The sequence below is a fragment of the Tiliqua scincoides genome, chromosome 9 (genome assembly GCF_035046505.1).
Source record: "Tiliqua scincoides isolate rTilSci1 chromosome 9, rTilSci1.hap2, whole genome shotgun sequence".
NCBI lineage: Eukaryota > Metazoa > Chordata > Lepidosauria > Squamata > Scincidae > Tiliqua > Tiliqua scincoides.
Window position 1 is genome coordinate 35,174,066 of NC_089829.1, and position 19,439 is coordinate 35,193,504.

The 19,439-nt window shown below is 44.3% G+C and overlaps 1 protein-coding gene across 10 annotated transcripts in view; it reads left to right on the top strand.

Annotated features, from left to right (window-relative positions):
- The window catches only part of ZNF536 (zinc finger protein 536), a 551,190-nt gene that overhangs the window by 160,005 nt on the left and 371,746 nt on the right, over positions 1-19,439 (top strand). For all 10 annotated transcript variants that reach the window (XM_066636754.1, XM_066636757.1, XM_066636763.1 and 7 more), the window contains exon 3: positions 16,315-16,450. The gene's annotated coding sequence lies outside the window, so the exon portion shown is untranslated. The remainder of the gene's footprint in view (positions 1-16,314; positions 16,451-19,439) is intronic.

Consider the following 19,439-nt stretch of genomic DNA (forward strand, 5'->3'; position numbering starts at 1 on the left):
CCTATTTCCTCCTTGCAGCACTGGCCTCAGTGGAACCTGAATGCCCTGTAACTTTCACAGAACAGCAGAATGCACCTTAGCTTTCCAACTTCCCTCTACCACCTCCCTGTTTCCAACCATCTTGTGCTGTTCTTCATCTGCTGCTGCCCTGCATGCATGGCATCTGCACTTCTTTCTCCTCATCCAAGCCAGCTGCCCCCATTTCTGCCATATGAAAAGTGTTGCAGGATGAGGACTGGCAAAGGAAAGCAGGAGGAGGAGTGGAGTGGTGACTGTTGTTTCTAAAGCGGCCACCACTACTCTTTTCCTCACTTCCTTTTGCTCATCCTCGCTCTCCTGCACTTTTCAGGTAGTAGCACGGGTGGCCGGTAAGGTGAGGAGAAGGTGAAATGCATTTTGGATAGTAGTGGTGGCACATGAAGAAGATAACAGGGAATGAAATGGGGAAGAAAGTGGAGAAATTGGGAAGCAGAGTGGGAAGTGAGCATGGCACAGTTTGTATGCAAAAGCAGAGAAAAATATTCGAGAGATTCCTTGAAATAGAACCCAAGCAACAAATGGGCTTGGCTTACCTCTTTGGCCTTGTCAACCTGATCAACCTTCACTTGTCAACCTTGTTGGTGAATCAATGACCAACTACTGAGCATGATCATATCAGTAGGCTTGGCTTGCATGGTTACTTCTCATGAGTGTTAATGTCTCCATTGGAGGCACTGGTGTATGTGGGAAGTAGGCAACTTATGTAATGGAAGGTTTTAGACATTAAGATGGAGCCAAACCACAAGGAAACAGGTTTTTTTTTTTAACAGCTCTCACATCACACTAGAAGATCACGTTATTTTATAGTAACACCTCTGAAGTCATTTCAAATTCAATTTGGTTTACTTTTAATCTGCCAAAGTATCAGCAGCTTCAAGCACTCTTGATTCACTGTCCTTTGCCCATGAACTAAGACAGAGGCTTGGTTGTAAAGGGCCACTTTTATTAATTATTTATTTATTATTTATTAAACATTAAACAGAACTGCAGCAGGGCAAAACCAACCCCCTGTGTGCAGGTCACTAGGTTAGGGAAAACAATACTAACTGTCTACACCCCCAGATGATATAGATCAGGGGTGCTCAAACTTTCAACTTTAGGGATGCTGGACCTTTAACAAGTGTATAGAAGAGAGAATTTCAGCAGGTGTAGCTTGTCATCTGTGGGATGACAAGTTGCACCTGCTGCAATTCTCTCTTCTATACACTTGTTAAAGGTCCAGCATCCCTAAAGTTGAAAGTTTGAGCACCCCTGATATAGATGATCAAGGGGTATACTTCTAGTCCAGGGGTCGGCAACCTACGGTTCTAGAGCCACATGCGGCTCTTTCAGCTGTCTGCTGCGGCTCCTCCCAGTGAAAGTGGCAAAGGGGGTAACAGGAGGCACCTGTGTTGGGAGGGCAGGCTGCTTCCCTCCTCTCCCTTCACCCCCACCTGCCCCGCATTGGTTTCCCTTTCCAATTTTGCAGCTCTGCAGGCTTAAGGTCCCTGTTTTTCCCTTCCCCAACTCTCCAGCAGGCTCAGCCAATCAGCATCCAGCAGGCTCCTGGCTTTTTCTGTTGGAATGGCTCAGGGCCCTTCACTGGCTGACCACCAGCCAATCCTGAGCCACCCTCCTCCTCAGCCATTGCGAGCCCTTGCAGCCCGCCTTTCCCTGAGTAGGTCCCCACTCAGTGCAAGGAGAGGCTTTTCCTCCACAGCAGAGGAGACATCCTGTGTGTCTACTCAGTTGTAAGCCCCATTGCAGAGGATGAAGCTTACTCCCAGGAAAGGGTGCCTGGGATGGCAGCCTTGGCACCTGCTCCTATGCGTGTCTACTCAGTTGTAAGCCCCATTGCAGAGGATGAAGCTTACTCCCAGGAAAGGGTGCCTGGGATGGCAGCCTTGGCACCTGCTCCTATGCGTGTCTACTCAGTTGTAAGCCCCATTGCAGAGGATGAAGTTTACTCCCAGGAAAGGGTGCCTGGGATAGCAGCCTTGAAGCCTGCTCAAGGCCAAGCGCAAGGACAGGTGAGTGGGAGCCCACGCAGGTCTGTTCCAGAGTAAGCCCTGATGTAGTCCCTGGGCTACTCCCAGGAAGGTGTGGAGGGCTGTATCCTCAGCCTCCTCCTGTGCAGGTCTACTCACAAGTAAGCCCCGCTGTAGTCAGTGGGACTTCCTCCCAGGAAGGTGTGGAGGGCTGCAGCCTCAGCCCCCTCCTATGCGGGTCTACTCACAAGTAGTCAGTGAGGCTTCCTCCCAGGAAAGTGTGGAGAGGACTGCAACCTGAGAGCTCCAACCAACTTGTCTGCTCAGAAGTCCCATTGTAGCCAATGGGGCTTACTCCCAGGATAGTGTGGAGAGGGTTGCAGCCTGAGTGAGGGAGGGCAGGCAGGCAGGCAGGCAGGGCAGAAGCTGGCCTGTGGTTGCCCCCCCCCCCACCTTTCCCCCCAGCTCTGGCTTCTTCTCTTCCCCACCTCTGGAGTCTGTGTCCTTTTTTCCTTCCAGCAGGGGTGCCTCTGGAAGGTGGGGGGAGTTCTTTAGTATCCATGTAAGATAAGCAGATGTCATAACCACCATATGTATTGGAATCCTGGAAGATCTGGTGAGGAGGTAGCATGTGGTGTCAGCAGTGGCCCCTTTAAGGGTAAGGCCTGGGCATCCAGCAAAGTGTGCTGCACAGCTGCAGCCACTTGAAGGCAATAGGGCCCTCAGGGATATAATGGGCACCTGAGGAAGGGGGTGTGGGTTGGAGAAGGAGTGCAGGTTGGAGAGGAGACTGACTGACTGGCTTGGCTTATTGACTTGGATACTCTGACTGATTTGACTGACTTACTTTGGAATCTGACCTTGGACTGTGACTTGGTTTATTGACTTTGGACTCTGCCCTGGATGCTCTGACTGACTTTGTGACTAATGGACTGCTGGAGACACTGGAGTTTGGTGTGTGGCTGCTGTGCCCAAGACCTGCTGAGGACCCAGGGTCTGCTGTAGTGGTGGGAGGCTGCTGGCAGGAGAGAGGACCTCTGCAGGTTGAACAGGCGAGCTACCCTGGAGGTGGGGTCCAGCAGGACTGCAGGGCAGAACCAGGGTCATTTGTTGGGGGAAAGAAGGGGAGCTAATTTGCTTAAAGTGGGCCTAATTCTCCAGGCAGAGAATGGCCTTGGAATCAGGCAAAACACCATAGAGGACCAGGCGTCTGAAAACACAGAACAAGAATGTATGACAAAACTAACTAGAAGCTACAAGAGGGGGCTACATTATAAAAATGGGACCTATAAGAGCATAAAGGTGGGGGGAAAAAAACTATATATGCAGTATTTTCTTCATTTTAGATGTCAAAAGGGTTTTGTGGCTCCCGAGGTTTTTTTTTCCTTTGGGAAATGGGTCCAAATGGCTCATTGAGTATTTAAGGTTGCCGACCCCTGTTCTAGTCAAATACTGATTGAGCCTATCATGGCCAACCCCATAGGGCAGTGGTGGCGAACCTATGGCACGCGTGCCAGAGGGGGCACGCAGCACCGTCTCTATGGGTACGCAGTGCTGAGCCAGGCAGCCTGGAGGGGGCACTGAAGCTGCATGTCACTTTAAAGAAAACAGAGGCTTTTTCCGAGCCCCCGTGTGTTGGGAGGGTGGGCTGCTTCCCTCCGCCCCCTGAGCTCACTGCCCTCAGCTCCCTGCACCCCCACCTGCCCCACATTTGTTTCCCTTTTCAATTTTGCCCACTCTGCAGGCTTTAGGTCCCTGTTTTTCCCTTCCCCAACTCTCCAGCAGGCTCAGCCAATCAGCATCCAGTAGGCTCCTGAATTTTTCTGTTGGAATGGCTTAGGGCCCTTCACTGGCAGTCCACCAGCCAATCCTGAGCCACCCTCCTCCTCAGCCATTGCGAGCCCTTGCAGCCCCCCATTCCGTGCCAGGAGAGGCTTTTCCTCCACAGCAGAGGAGACATCATGTGTGTCTACTCAGAAGTAAACCCATTACAGTGGATGAGGCTTATTCCCAGGAAAGGGTGCCTGGGATTGCAGCCTTGGAGCCTGCTCCTGTTCGTGTCTACTCAGTAGTAAGCCCCATTAGAGTCAATGAGGCTTACTACTAGGAAAGAGTGGCTGGGATTGCAGCCTTAGAGCCCACTTCTGTGGGTGGGGCTTTTTTTTAAAAAAAAAATCTTTTCTTGTTTGAGAAAATGAGCAGTGGCAAGGTCTTGCAGCCACCCTCTCCCTGCCAATATTTCTTTACCCACCATGTAATTAGTCTGTGGAACTCTTTGCCACAGGAAGCAGTGATGACAACTTGCCTAGATGCATTTAAGAAGGGATTGGACAAATTTCTAGAGAAAAAGTTCATTAAGGGTTGCAAGTAATAGTAGGTAAAAGATGTTAACATGTAAAAGTTGTTTTTTCTAAACTAAAACCTCAGTATTCAGGTTAAATTGCTGTGTTGGCACTTTGCAATAAATAAGTGGGTTTTGGGTTGCTGTTTGGGCACTCAGTCTCTAAAAGGTTCACCATCACTGCCATAGGGTCAAGGCAGCTGGATAATGCAGACTCACAGGTCAAGACTTGTGGTGGCCTTGCAACTTCCAACCAGGGGACTTGCAATACATGATCATGTCAGCATAAGGCAGTAGTTCCCAAACAGTGAGCCGTGGCTGCCAGGGGAATCGCAGAAACCAGCCAGGGTTGCTGCAGAATCCTCATGAAATAGCTGCCACCCTATACAATGTATACAGTTATACAGTCTATAATGGGGAGTCACATTGGAGCCACAGCTAATGCCCCAGTAGGTCAAGGGAACCACCAGTCAAAAAAGTTTGGGAACCACTAAGTTAAATGGGTGGAGTTCACTGATTTATAGTATAATATAGTGACCTCTAAAAAGCAGAATGCAACCAGTAACGGTATGTGTCATTGAAACATTCCTTCTTTATGTGGACAGGGGTTGGTATCTCGGAATGGCAGCCCTGGGATAAGTGCTCTAAAATAAAACTTTCAATCTTGATTATGCATACGTATACTTAATGGTTTATGTCTTATGTCGCCTGGGAAAGTAAATTCCTAGTTGAATTGAGCAGCTTCGTTTACTGTAGGTAAACATAAAATTTCATTGAAAAGTCTTGGGCTGTGCCTTGTAGGGGTTTTATAATGGGATATCTGAAGCCAGAGGGTGCCTGGAAGAAAATAAAACTCATACTAGACTACCTACATGTAATTCTAAAGATCAGAGGAGAGTCTTTACTGAGCAAGGATAGAAACAATCGGCTTATGTAGAGTATTTTTACTTCATAGGAATGTGGTTCTGCTTGCTGAAAATCTATCCTTTGCATGGAGTCAGGCAAATCCTGTGCCTTCTTTGCCCTTGCAGTAAAAATATGCTTAATAGCAATTTCAGAAAGAAAAAAAAATGAAGAATCTATTTAAAGCTGGTTGAACAGAATATCTACTTATAGATAGAAACTATAAGTGAATAATGTTAATGGGGCTCTGTTTTTGTAAAATGCAAGGGACAACTAATAGAATCTAGCTACTTTAAAAATGGATGATTGAATTACGTTTAAGAGACTACCTAATTTATGACCTTTAAAAATAGTTTTTTAGAGCTGTCTACTTGATGGGGATTGTAAAGCCCATGGTTTCTTCATCCAATTTTTTTAGCTGTTTCCTCTCACAGTCTGCATACCAGCTGATGCACCTTTTGTGTTACTATCTCTTAAATTAATGTTGGTATCGCCCATGTTAAATCAATGTATTTTGAGAGGTGTCCTACAGAAAAATAGAAAATTGTAGCAGTGCCTCCTCTCTTCAGCAATAGCAGGTGGTTTTTGGAATGCTTTGCTTTATTTTTGTTTTGACCTAGAACTGCAAGCCTGTCTAACCACTCCTACACGTAAGGAGGAAACATCTTTGTGAGAATTGTTTGTGAGCTGTCGTCCTGGAGAAGAGCAGAACATTGGATATATGTACACGCAGGACTTCCTGTTCATTTGAGTGGCTAGGAAGCTGGTACAGAGGCAGTGCATCTGTCTGCAGGTGGAGGAGCCTTCAGGGAATACTTAGAAAGATGCCTGATTTCTGCATACAGAACTGCATGCAGAGGAGGCAATGGAGAGGGCTACATATTCTTTGAACAGTCTTCAAAGAATATGTAGCTCTCTCCATTGCCTCCTCTACATTCAGTTCTGTGGTCCAGTGTCCAAATACCTATGAATAGAGGTATTTGAAAACTGTGTCATTTACTTTACTCGAAAGTAAACCCATTGTGTTTAGTATGACTTGCAGCTTAGTCCTGATTGCCTTGGTGCCCAGAGCTGCAGTGGCACCAAAATGGTGAATGCTGCATCCTGTGGGGCGCTGAGGCTACCGCTAGGGTCTCCTTAGGGTAAGGGAGTGTTTGCAGTGGTGCAGCCAATGGGTATTCTCGGCTTTGCGTCCATGTTTGAACTGGCACAGAGCCGGGGAGACCCATGTTGGGTTGCCCAGCTGGCCAGGGGGGGTAGGTTGCAGCAGCAGAGGCTGCCACCATCTCTGAACCCCTTCCGGGCTTGATCCTCCCCTCCCTACCCTGTTCTGCCCACTCCTTGGCTCCCCCCTGCCCCAAGAAGTTTTACCATCGACCAGTGCTGAGGAACACCATCTGTCTGTCCAAGCAGTGCTGTCCCAATGCCTGCATTCTGTCCTCCCCGATGCCATAAGCCTTATGGCATGTAAGGATTGGGCCCTTATGCTGTAAACTTATCTTACTCATCTAACTGGGCAAAAGGCATTTTTCAAGTGCTACTTCTATATTTAGCAGGGGGCGAGTAACTGTCCCTCTTCACCCCAGCGCAGTGTCTTTTCTAGTGGCTGTTTGCTGGTATTCTTCTGCATCTTGTAGATTGTGACCCTTTTGGGACAGGGAGCCATTTAGTTATTTGAATTTGTCTGTAAACCGCTTTGTGAACTTTTTTTGTTAAAAAGCGGTATATGGATACTATTAATAATAATTAATAATAATACTCACTAGAAACAAACATCTCTGCCTATGAACTCTTCTCCTGCCTGGTGTCCAAAAACCTATCCCTTCTGGAGCTACTCATTTTGCAACAAAGCTCCTCCCATGGAAATGGGATATACAATTATTAACTATAACTGCATGTTCTCACATTAATCCCTGATTTACCCACCTCTCTGCTTTGCTTTGCTCCACTATTAGGAGTAGGGTTGTAGCTCAGTAGTTATCACCTGCATGAAGAAGGACCAAGCTTCCATCCCTGCTGTCTCCAAGTGGGACTGGGAAATATCCCTGACTGAGCCCCTTTAGGAATGGAAAGGCACGGCATACATGTTTTAAATAAAAGAACTTTAGCGCATGCAAAACTTAGAACTTCATTCTTTTATATTGTCACCAGTAGTCAGAGATAGCAGAGGCCAAATGTAGAAGGCCTTCCTTAATGAGTAACATGTAAAGTAGGCTTCCAGTTCCTTGGAGTGTTTTGAAGTCAATGGTAATCAGTCTTACAGCCCAGTCCTGAGCTGCCCAGGGCATCCAGCCTCAGCGGCACTGAGAACAGCTGCTGCCAGATCCTGTGCACCCCAGGCTACCTTGGGCGGCACCTCGGGAGAAGGGGACAAATGTCCCCTTCTCCTCAGTAAGGTAAGCAGCCCCGCAGTGGGTCTGCTCACTTTACCACCGACCAAAAGGTCAGTGGTAAAGGCGTTCATGTAGGGTACCGAGCCCTGCACGAACACCTTGGAGCGGAGCTCCATTAACCTGCCTCCCTCCCTCCCCTGCACACATTCCGCCCACCCCTTCCCTCCCCCTGCCCCCATCATGCCTCCCCCACCCTCTCTCCACCCCCGCCGGCCTCCCCCTCCCCAGAATGCCACCTCCCCACCCCTGCTTATCGTGCCGCGGCTCCACTGCGTGGAGATCCACTTCCATGAGACCGCTGAGCCACGAAGGCTGGGCGCCCGTCCCGCATTGCCCAGCACTGGCTGATACTGGGCTAGCACAGGCGGTAGCCGGGTGGTGCGGCTCGCAAACGTGCCTTATGGCATATTTGCGACAGTGTGTGGTGGTATGAAGCCGCGGCGCTGAGCCCATGATCAGGCTCTTATTTACTACAAAAGGGTTAGAATTTCTCCCTCAAGGAATTCATTTGCAGTACCTAGTCTTTGTACATTTGCTGAGTTGTTAGGTATTGCAATTAATATATTTTTTTTAAATTAAAATTTTCCAGTGGTACAGGATCAAGGCTTCTCATACTACCTGATGTAGCCTTGCAAACAATATCCTTTTTTGTGGTTTTCAGGTCAAACATCATTGTTCTGGGCAACTAGTGCTTTTAAACAGTCCCTTGAAAGTACCCAAGTGAAACTCTTTGGTAGAGATTATTCTGACCATTTATAATTAAAGGCCACATCTAGGATATAAGAGAGACTTGCTTCTGAGATGGTTTCTTAAGATCCATCTGGTCTCCCATTCCTGTGGATTGGAAGAAACCACAGTGGCACAAGTGGTGATAAATTATGGAATCTATTGCTATAAGATGTGGTGATAGTTGCAAGATTTAGATGCCTTTAAAAAAAAGGCTAAACCAATTTATGGTGGATAGGGCTATGTTTGACTGCCTTAAATCTGAATCTGAACCACACTAGTTCACCAGATGAACACTTTGCATTCAACTGCATGATCATCCCCTGAGTTCTGTGTGTGTTGAAACGATTTAAAATACTAAAAACCATTTCAAAAAATAATATATTTTTTTGCTTCAAGTTAAATAGGTGTCATAATGACTTGATGTTTGATTGGTCTGGTTCTGTTTGTCTCTCTTCTCTTTGTAGAATGTACCAATCTCTGGTTTAGCAGCATGAAAAGTTTGACTGAGTCTAGTAATGAAGAAAAGTGTCATATTGTGATGGTACCATGATCTGCTTATAGTTCTCTGATTATCCCACAAACCTTCCTGATATTTCAAGTTATCCTCACATATTTTCTTTGCTCAGGCCTAGAAGCTAAATTTATTTGAGTGTGTGTGTGTGTGTGTGTGTGTGTGTGTGTGTGTGTGTGAGAATGAATCCATAGTAATTGAAACAATATTGTTTGCCCCAGGACATGTTGCCGTTACATACTCCTTCATGGTTTAGCAGCATGAAAAGTTTGACTGAGTCTAGTAATGAAGAAAAGTGTCATATTGTGATGGTACCATGATCTGCTTATAGTTCTCTGATTATCCCACAAACCTTCCTGATATTTCAAGTTATCCTCACATATTTTCTTTGCTCAGGCCTAGAAGCTAAATTTATTTGAGTGTGTGTGTGTGTGTGTGTGTGTGTGTGTGTGTGTGTGTGTGTGTGAGAATGAATCCATAGTAATTGAAACAATATTGTTTGCCCCAGGACATGTTGCCGTTACATACTCCTGACTATGCCTTGATTACAGATAAATGGTGTTTTTTGCACTAATTACAATAACATCCTCTCCCAAACTGTGGGTTGTGAACCTATTTGCTTTGGCCCCAATGTGATACCCACTGTAGCACCACAGCGCCTTATTGGGAGACCCTGGAGGCTGCTCCCAGGTCACACCAGGCCTGCGACCCACTGTATTGGCCTCACCAGGCCCTAGAATGACCCATGGAAGTGACTTCCACTTTGTGGAGGCAGCTTCCAGTCATTCTGAGTCCTGCAGAGAACAATGTGGGTCATGGGCCTGGTGCGACCTGGAAGCAGCCTCCATGGCCTCTCAATAAATTATTGTGGAGCTATAGGGAGCATTGTATAATGACCCACTATGGAGGGTGAAGTGGGTTGCAGTACTTTAAAGTTTGGGAACTGTTGCAATAACGTTTATCTTTAATCTGATAAAAGGCATGGGTGGAATAATGATTGAAAGACGTTTCCTTTTTTTTTTTGAAGCCCATTTCCTTGTGTGCCTTGACACATTGTAAGGTCAAAAGAACTGTTCTCATCATAACACACTACTTGAAAAAAGTGTGTTCTTATAGTTGCAACCTATCTATATGCATGTCATTGGTCTGTTAATAAGCATCCATGGCAACTGATGCAGCATATACACTAGTACTCTGTTTTTAAATGCAGTGGTGAAGGTATGATGGCTAAGTGGTTCAAGCACTTGACTAGATCCCTGGATGTCACAGGCTTGTTTAAGTAGGCCTGATATAGAATAGTTACCTTCATTCCACAAAACACACACACCTTCCAGTGGTTGAGTAGCTACTTTTTCAGTATATGGTGAAAATCAAATGGGAAGAACTGTCAGAACCAAAGACAAGGCCTTGGGCAATCTGGTATTGTACATCAATAATACTTTCTCTAGGACCATTCAGAGAAAGGATTTGAAGTGTTACAATTAATCAACCCACAAGACTGCTATTCATTCTTCAAAAAAGATAGGTAGCATGTCTATAAAGAGTTAGCAGAGATCAAGGAGAAGCTGTGTAGAGCAGACATTTATAAAATGACACAGTTACTGGGTGTGTTTTAAGTCATGGGTAACATGTACACCTGGAGGAAAATCTATGACATGTGCAGGGATCAAATACAGAGACCAATAGTGCGACTCAGTGGGCTGGCATAAAGAAGGAGAGAGGCATGGTTAAAGGTGTAATAATAACTTTTATTGCAGGGATAATAATGCAGTAATAATGCAGAGGGAGAATCAATAATAAAAATGCAATGCAGTGTACTAAACAATCACACAACTAAACCCTAAGTGTAAATGGTTTCTTGTGAATGAGAAGAAATGGAAAATGAGAAATGGGTGTGTGGCAGCTCAGGCAAAGGAAGGGAAAAAGCAGAATGTGGGGAAATCAGTGGGCTTACCCAGTGGAATAGGGACTGAAAAATTGTGTGTGTGTGGGGGGGGGGGGGTCGTGAAGGAGAGAAGGAAAAAGAAGCAGGGATATTCTGAATTTCCTGTCATGGCACAAGGCCACGTTGCATTCTCTGTGGCCACAAGCACAGATGCAGGGAAATGGCAAGTGTCTCAGCAGGCTGTGAAATCACATCACTCACTTATCTTTTCCACTGTGCAGTTCCTTTTAACTAGTGTGCTGCAGATGTTTGAAGGGGTGCCTTTATACTACCTATTGAGTAGGCAGTGATTTGAGAGACTACTGTGACTATTAAGGGAATTCCCATCTGAAACCCTGGGGCCAATCCTTGGGTCTCTTGCTAACAAAAATTGACTAAGAGCCTTAGACTCACCAGCACATGCACACACACAGCACTCTCACATAGAAGAAAATGATAGAGACACTAAAAGTGTCATCAACAACTACTATCCCTATCTGCTGAGGTGGCTTGAAGCATTGCAGAGAATGTGGGGCAAGAGTGACAAGACACAGCAATCTTTGGTTGTCAAGGCAGGAAGAAAGACTGAAAAATGCTTGAAAAGCAAACCCAAATGGGCTAGGCATAGCCCTAGCTAGTTCCAAGAGGAGAAGAAAGGCAAGGGAGCTGAGATTGCTTTTCCAAAGGATTGCTTTCATGTTGCATGGCAGCACAGTGGATTCTTGACCAGTGGCTTATACAAGATGAGGCACCTCCACAGGTATTGAAGCTATAGTTTTTCAGTTGTGCTTCGAGGAAGGGAGAAAGTTTGGAATGGAAGAAAGTGGTCTCATACCTGTCCTGGATGCTGGTTGGCACAGCAGTTCTTAGATAGCAGATGGAGTTGGGCGTATTTGATGCAGCACTAGCAGGCCACTGGCCAATTTATGAGCAGTTCATGAGGACAGCAAGCAGATAAGAAACAAACAGAAAACATTTTTATACCTTAAATTCCCATAGGGAAGCATAGAGGCTCATGTGGGATGAACTCTTCAAGGATCTTTCTTTTGTACCTTGATTGCCCTTGATTGCTCACCCATGGCTCAAAGTGGGTGCCTCTGTAGTTTTGCACCCTGCTGGGAGTACTGAAACAACTCTTGACATGCTCTGGAGGCTGGGGCCTCAAATAGTATGCAACTCTTGATTAAATTTGGCCATGGCTTGGTGATGGAAGCTAGATTTAGGGCTCCTTGTTTTTTTTTTTTTTGTTGCTAATAACTTTGTATATTCCTAGTTAGGAAGCTCCCAGGGCTACAGGTTCAAATTTGTTATGCAAACAAGGTGCAGCCAGTCATGTGATTTTCCAAAAAAGGAATGAAATAAAGGTAGGGTTTCTCTTAAGCCAGCCAACTAGAATGGGGGGGGGGTAAGAAAGTGTGTGGTTTCCATATTTGCAGTTATGCAGCCCCATTCAGAATGAAGCTATGCATTATTTTAACCATACAGGTAGTTAAAATAATGCTTGTTTTCTTCCTTGCTAAACAGTCAATGCTGCAGGACCCAAATCTGAGTTGGTACCGAGGTGGGGGGGGGGGAAGGGGCATTGCCTTGCTGTGGTCTTAACCTGGATCACTTTCTGAAACTGCTTTTTGCCTTGGGATGTAGGTTTCCATTGGCTCCACAAAAAGCTGACCAGGGCAGAAAACAGCCATTGGGGTGTGTGTGTGTGTGTGTAATGCAGATTGGATCTGTAGTGGAGGCAAATGGTTAAAGCCCTCTCCATTCTGCTATCTTAATTTATCCTGAGAATAATTGGGGGGGGGGGGGAAGACTCAAGCACATAAGGACCAGGTATTTGCTTCAAATAGCATCTACATTGACCCTTACTTTGAAAGAATGCAGGTAACTACTTCCCTGCAGCAAGCCTTCTTACAAATAGTACCTGGTCATCTAATCTGGCATCTACCAAACAAAACATGTGGAAGAGCTGTTGCTGTTGTTAGAAGTCTGTGCATAAGTATAAGAAGTTCCAATTATGGCCCTTAATGTCATTTTAACCCATGCTATTTTTTAAAAAATGTAATTATAGCTCCAATTGCATTGGAGATGTGAAGCTGACAATAGTGGCACTGAAAGGGGCATGGCAAAAATAGCTCCACTTAGTGATTAGAGAAAGAGGAGCACCAGGTAAGAATGATTTGCAAGTGAGATTGAATGCTGTTTGTTTTTCCTGACATGCAGATCACAGAACTTTTCTTGTCTCCTTCCTGCCTTTTCGCTGGCAGCAACTTTTTTTGTTTGTTGAGCATTACTCCCAAGCTTCTTCATTTTTAACTGTTGCATTCTGTTCCCTCCCACTCCACCCCATTCCATCCCCAGTCCCATTGCTTTGGATACACGTGTGGCATTTTGATTGTTTGATTTGATTGTTTGATTTTGATCCTTTGAATAAGAGCATCAAACTTTCAGATTAGTTTTGTTTCCCTTGAAGTTTAAGAGCCTAGAGGTTTGGCTCTTAATATGTGGCAGTAGCCCAGCTGGGACCACTAGGGTTCATTTAGGGAATGGGAACAGTCATGCAGATGCATGCATGTTTGCAGGATTCAACCAAGTGAATGCCTCACAAATCAAAGCAGTAGGTTTTGCAAATCAGCGAGAGCTGTGGTAATGTCTGACGGGTTTACAGGGCTATGAAGAGCCTGTGAAGACTTTTCACATGGCCTACTACTTCCCCCTTACTCCTACGCCTAGCCTTGAAGTCTCCCTCCACCCTCGTTTATCCTTAGTCTCTCACTCCTCATCCTTGTCTGGTCTTGGCAGTAACAGTAGTGTTGAGGGTGGTTTAAATCAACTTTGCATTTTGCTCTGTTCTTGGCCAGTGAGTACTGGCAATTTAGCAGCCAATGTGTAGGACGAGTACACAACCTGGACCTTAACTGAACCTAGTGTGACCATATGCAAAGAAAACTAGGGCTCCTTTGCCAAGCGGAAGAAAAACAGCTACTGCTGGAATTCCCTCCTTTTTCACAACTAGTAGTGTTACAGTACAGAGCCTGATTCTTTGTATGATATCCAGGAATCCATTTTTAGTAATGCTCAGATGTCGCTTCTTCCTCCCCCCTCCCCTGGCTGGGCAATGCATCCACAAACCAATCACGAGGCATCATTCCACAGTCATTTGCAGGTTTTTCCACCACTGTGAATACTTCTTGATTTTGTTGAAACTTTGCCATTCATTCTCTTATGATTGGTTATGTGGATGGCATGCTGCTCTGTTTCGATTGGGTGTGTTGTGTAGCTACCCAATGCCGTGCAAAGAGCAAGTTGAATGACAACTTGAGTATAGAATTCAGAATTTCTGCTGTGTCAGTCACTTAGTCATCCAATTAGGAGAACAAACAATAGCACATAACTCTTAGAAGTAACCAACACAGCACAAATTCTGAATTGTATATTCATATACATGCACTTGTGTGTGTGTGCACTCACACACACACATTTTGGTCCATCCTGTCAAGCCTTGTTTTTGTTCCTTGACTGGGTGGCTCGTATAATTAACTAAGACTGTGAACTGCAGATTGCATTGCAGTACAGTTCAAAATCTGAATTCAGCAAATGTTCAAGAACATAAGCTTACAATCCATTACAAACAAGGGAAGCTCACATACACCACCAAAGTACAAAGGTATTTTTGCTTCTCATAACATAAACCTTGGATTGGCCCCAAATGAGAATTTCTGGGGCTCCACTGAGCTCGGGTATGCTGATTAAGTGCAGGGAATACAGTAAAACTTTACAGGATGACCAGTGCTAGGTAGCCGCAGACCTCTGCAGCCCGTGCCCAGGGCAAAGCTCTGTGATGGCACCCCCTGTGGGCTATTGCCACTCCCCGTGCAGGTAACCGCTCCCCCACTCACCAGAGGCTCACGGGGCCTCGCGCGACCACAGCCCATGCCAGAGAAACCTCTGTGAGGTTCCCTGGCACTATAAACTGTGCTTCCGGCAAACCAGAAGCACGGTTTCCGCCGTGCCCCCCCCCCCCGTCTGGAGCAGAGAGGGTCCTCGTGGCCGGTGCCTGGGGCATTTGCCCCATCAAACCCAACGGTAGGCATGCAGCTGGTGCTAGAGGCTGTAGGGCAAAGCTCTGCACTAGGCACTCCATGTCTCCCTGCTTTCCCTGTGATGGTATATTGGGTGCAATTGCTACCACCCATTATTGAAAGTCAAAAGATCATCTCAGCTGGGTGGGTCCTCTGATGGCTGTGTGCCTTCAGCCAGCATCTGGTCTGGTTTATCCCTGATTTCCTCCCCCCTCCCCCCTCCCCATGATAACTTTGTCCTATGTTTACTGGGAGCAGTTAATTTACAGTCTTGTCAGCATTAGCAAGCAACAGTTCTGTGTTGTGTTGCACCCAATGTACTAGCTCAGGATGTGCAACTCAGATCAGTCTGAGGATCACTTTCACATGTTTATGAATTCATGAGCATCATGTCAAAAGCAGAAAGCATCCTCATCCAAATGTTTAGCATAATATTTTCTTTTAGTCATACTTTGTTAATTCCCCTCCCTCCTTCTCTCATCACCCTACAATGTACCCACCATCCTCTCTGCACTTCCACAGGTTCCCTGCATCCTATGTATTTTTCTCCCCTTTGGAGAAGGGTTGCTCCCTTTCAGCAGCCATCCTCCTGTTTTTCTTTCTTTCCACTTCACAGTTCTTTGCGCCATCACAGGCGTCTCTCTTCACCCCAAGTGTTACTCTCCTTTTCCCCCACCCTAAAGGGACATCTCTACACTCCAGTCTCCCTACATCCCAATATTTGTATACTGTGTTTTTTCATCCACCGTCTGATCTTTTCAACTCCTTGTTGAACGCAGCAGCAGTACATAAGACAGTAGGTGTCTGGTGGTTCTCACATACTACATGGCAGTAATCCCATACTGACGATAGTTTAGACAGAGTAGTCAGTCCTGCCACTCTGCCTGAACTGTGTGTTTCTGAGCATGCATCTATGTCATTCACATGTAATGTTTTTAGATGCACTTTGAAAAAAGTAAAGTGTGAGTTGGCCCAGAGGGTGTCTGAGGTACAAGTTGCAACAAGTCATAATAACTGTCACCCAACTACATTGCATGCCTTTAAATCCTGGGAGAGACAAATGCAGAACATGATGAAGGAATTCTTCCACTCCTAGCATTTTGATGCGAAAGTTGCAGATATTCCCACAATGGGCCTTCACATTTGGGGACTGCTAATGGTCAAGAAGGAGGCTGTAATCAGCCCACAGACTTTATGGTATAAATGTAGCAAAACAAATATTTAGGATTAGATGCAGTCCTAATGCTTAGATGATCTGCTGCCCAGCACTCAAAATTATGTCCCCTATTCGCTGCCAGAAACACATGTGAAAAATGTGGAAAGACATGTGATGGGTTGCCAGCACAATGGAACTAGTATCTGCTTATGGCATTATTAACTATGGTTTCTTACACCTTAGTCAGTGTAATAATTATCCTGTTTTTACAGATGGGAAGACTGAGGCAGAGTGATTAAGCAACTTGCTATAAGCCCTTGTAGGAACCAGGATTTTTGTTGATGACGACGTCTGGTCTCCTGATCATGTGTATGAACCACTAAAACTGCAGCTTTCTGTATGCTCCAGGTGAGAAAATATTGTATTGTGCTGTGCTAATATTGTGTTGTGTTGTGCTAATCTGGGGGCCCGTACTGATTCTCAACTTGAAAAGGTATAGATAAAAAGATATCCTTGGGGATATCTGGGCATGCAAATTTCTTTCTTCCAAAGGCAAGCGACTTTCAGAAAGACTGTCTAGGTTTACTTACTGCCTAACTATGTATGTATATATGGAACCTTTATTGGCATTAAAAACAGCATCAACATCCCAATCAAAAATACATACACGGCTAAGACAAATCCACACTTTAGCAATTGTACAGTAATAAATAATTAGATCAGACATATAAACAATCCCAGACTTTTCAGCCACAATGCAATCAGCATAGTTATAACTGAAACCCACCTCTCTGGAGCTCAGAACAGTGAAGACAAAAAGAGGCTACATTTTCAAGTTTCTCCATCTCCTCTAGTGATAAGAAGGTGCGGAGAATGCCCACGTCAGCCCAACTGCTGAAGTTCACAAGCATAGAAGCATGAAACTTCCGGTGTGAGGCTTGATGTAAAGGGCAAGAAAGAACCATGTGTTTGAGCGTTTCCACACACTTCATTCAACAGGGGCAGTGTCTCTCAGGTTTAGGTATACCATTATACCAGCCTGTCAACAGGGCTGAAGGGATAGCATTGCATTTTGCTAGCATAAAGGCCCTCCTTACCTGTGGTTATATAGGTGGTATAAATAAGATGCTGTTACTGGAAAGCTGATAGACAAATGAAACAACAACCTGTACTGCCTAACTAAGAGAGAGCAGTGCCAGCTTCCTGATCCCAGTGCTATCTTTGAGAAGTTTGCAAATAACTGATCAAAATTGGTAACCTCTTTTATTTCTTCTAGCAATGAATTTTCTCTTTCTCTTTGGACAACATAAAATGAGTCATACATTGTGTGGTCCAAAGGATTCTTATGATATCAGAGAAACATTTGCTGTGTAAATTTTTTCCTTTGCTACACAATTTTCTTTGATACACAGTTTTCCAAGGAAGCAAGATCAGGAGTGATGATGATGATGGTATGTGTGTGGGTGTGGAGGGGGAGAGAAAGAGAGAAAGTGAATGTGCATCTATCAATCAATTTATATGTACGCTGCCTTTCCATCAAACCAGGCCCAGGATAGCTTGCAACACATCAACAAAATATAAGACAATAAAACCAACATCCATATATTAAAACAATACATAGCAATGCATTACAAGAACATTTCAAAAGTATTTCAATAAGCATAGAAACAATTTGCTAAATCAATCCAAAAGCATTTCTGTACACACACTTCAGTACAGTTGAAATGGTTAAACAGTCTGCCAACAATTAAGAAAGCCTTACAATAAGCACCAGCCTAACAGTATTACACAAAAAGGAATAAAGAAGTAAAGCAAGAGTACTGCATCTGACATACAGAGCCCAATCCTATTTAAATCCCCACATGGCAATGCAATGGTGCTGGCACGGCTACTGCTATCCCATGGGGGATTTTTGGCTGCTGGAGGTCTCCTTGAGGTAAGCCCAAACACTGCTATGGGTCAACTCCTGTAATTGATGTCTACATTTACCCATAAGTATACAGATTATAAAAAGCATGGAGCAGCTTCAGTGTGGTGGTGGTGGTATAGTCAGTTGTGATTGCCTAAACAACATCTTTTGCAAAAAATTAATCTTTGTGAAAATGGTTCTCTTTCAGTAGGCTGCTTGAATACACACACTGTGTTTTTTGTGCTGTACTCTCAATTCTGTTTGATCCGTACCAAGACAACTTGTGTGAAAAAGGGAGGGGGGGTGCAGCCATTAATGTTCTGCCCTTTTGGGGGGGGGGTGTTTCTCTCTGTGACCCCAGCAATCTCTTTAGCAAGCCATGGTTCAGCAAACTGGCACACAGCAGCAGTTCTGCAGTGGAAAAATCATAAACCAGATGGAAGCTTTACATTTTTGTTTACTTTTTAAGAACAGTTTTTATAACATCGCTTAAAATCATTCTGATGCATCATACTGTTTACACTTAAGACTTTGTAGCTAAGATGTTTACATGACAGAGAATGTTTTAAGATATTTTATAGTTATGATATTTAGATAATTGGCAAGAAAAAAGATAGTTTGTTGAGATTACAGTGATGTTGGTAACCGTGAAGTAACTTATGAGACTCAATAAATATGTCCACTTTGGTGGAAAGTACAAACTCAGTTAAAACAAAACAACACAAGAGGGAATGTCTCTTTAGTGAAATCATTTCCTTTTCTTAATCAAAAGATGACAACCACAGCCTTAGAACTCCCATCTGTAACACACCACCCCACATATCTGTATATTTGTTGCAGTTTTCATTCTTTTTTTAAGATAACCAATACAGTTAAATAAGTTGCCTATAGTGTTAAAAAATCATGTGAATTGTGTGCCGAAATAGACAAAGTTCATTCTCTGTGGAGTATCTAAAGTGATCAAAAGTCAGTCCTGCATAACTTCTGTAAGTACTTCATTTTCATATGAATGCCAGTTTGATGTTTTAATGAAGAATGCATTTCTTCTGAACATCTGGTTTTTGGAACTCTTGTTGTTTTTTTAAATACATTAATCAAAAACAATAACTTTTAACTTTTGTAAAGTGCTCAGAAGAGAAGTATGAAATAATCTGTGTGTGGGCTTCAAATGTTGGGAATGCAAACATTTCACAATAAACATGTGTAAATGAAAGTACTTGGCCAGATATGCTGAGAGATAGTACATGTTGGGTTAATTAATGCATACTCCATTAAAATAAACCTCGCTTTCAAGATCTGACCAATAAAAATCATTAGTATATTCAGATCAGATGTGCTAATGGTGATTTTTTTATGTATATGTTAAACTTTTGGAAAAAGGATTGTCCTTGAAAAACCTAAAACCAGATTTCAAATTAAAGTCAAATCCTTCCATTGCCCTTCTGTCTTCTTTTGTGTTTTCAGTATAGCAATATGATGAATTATTCC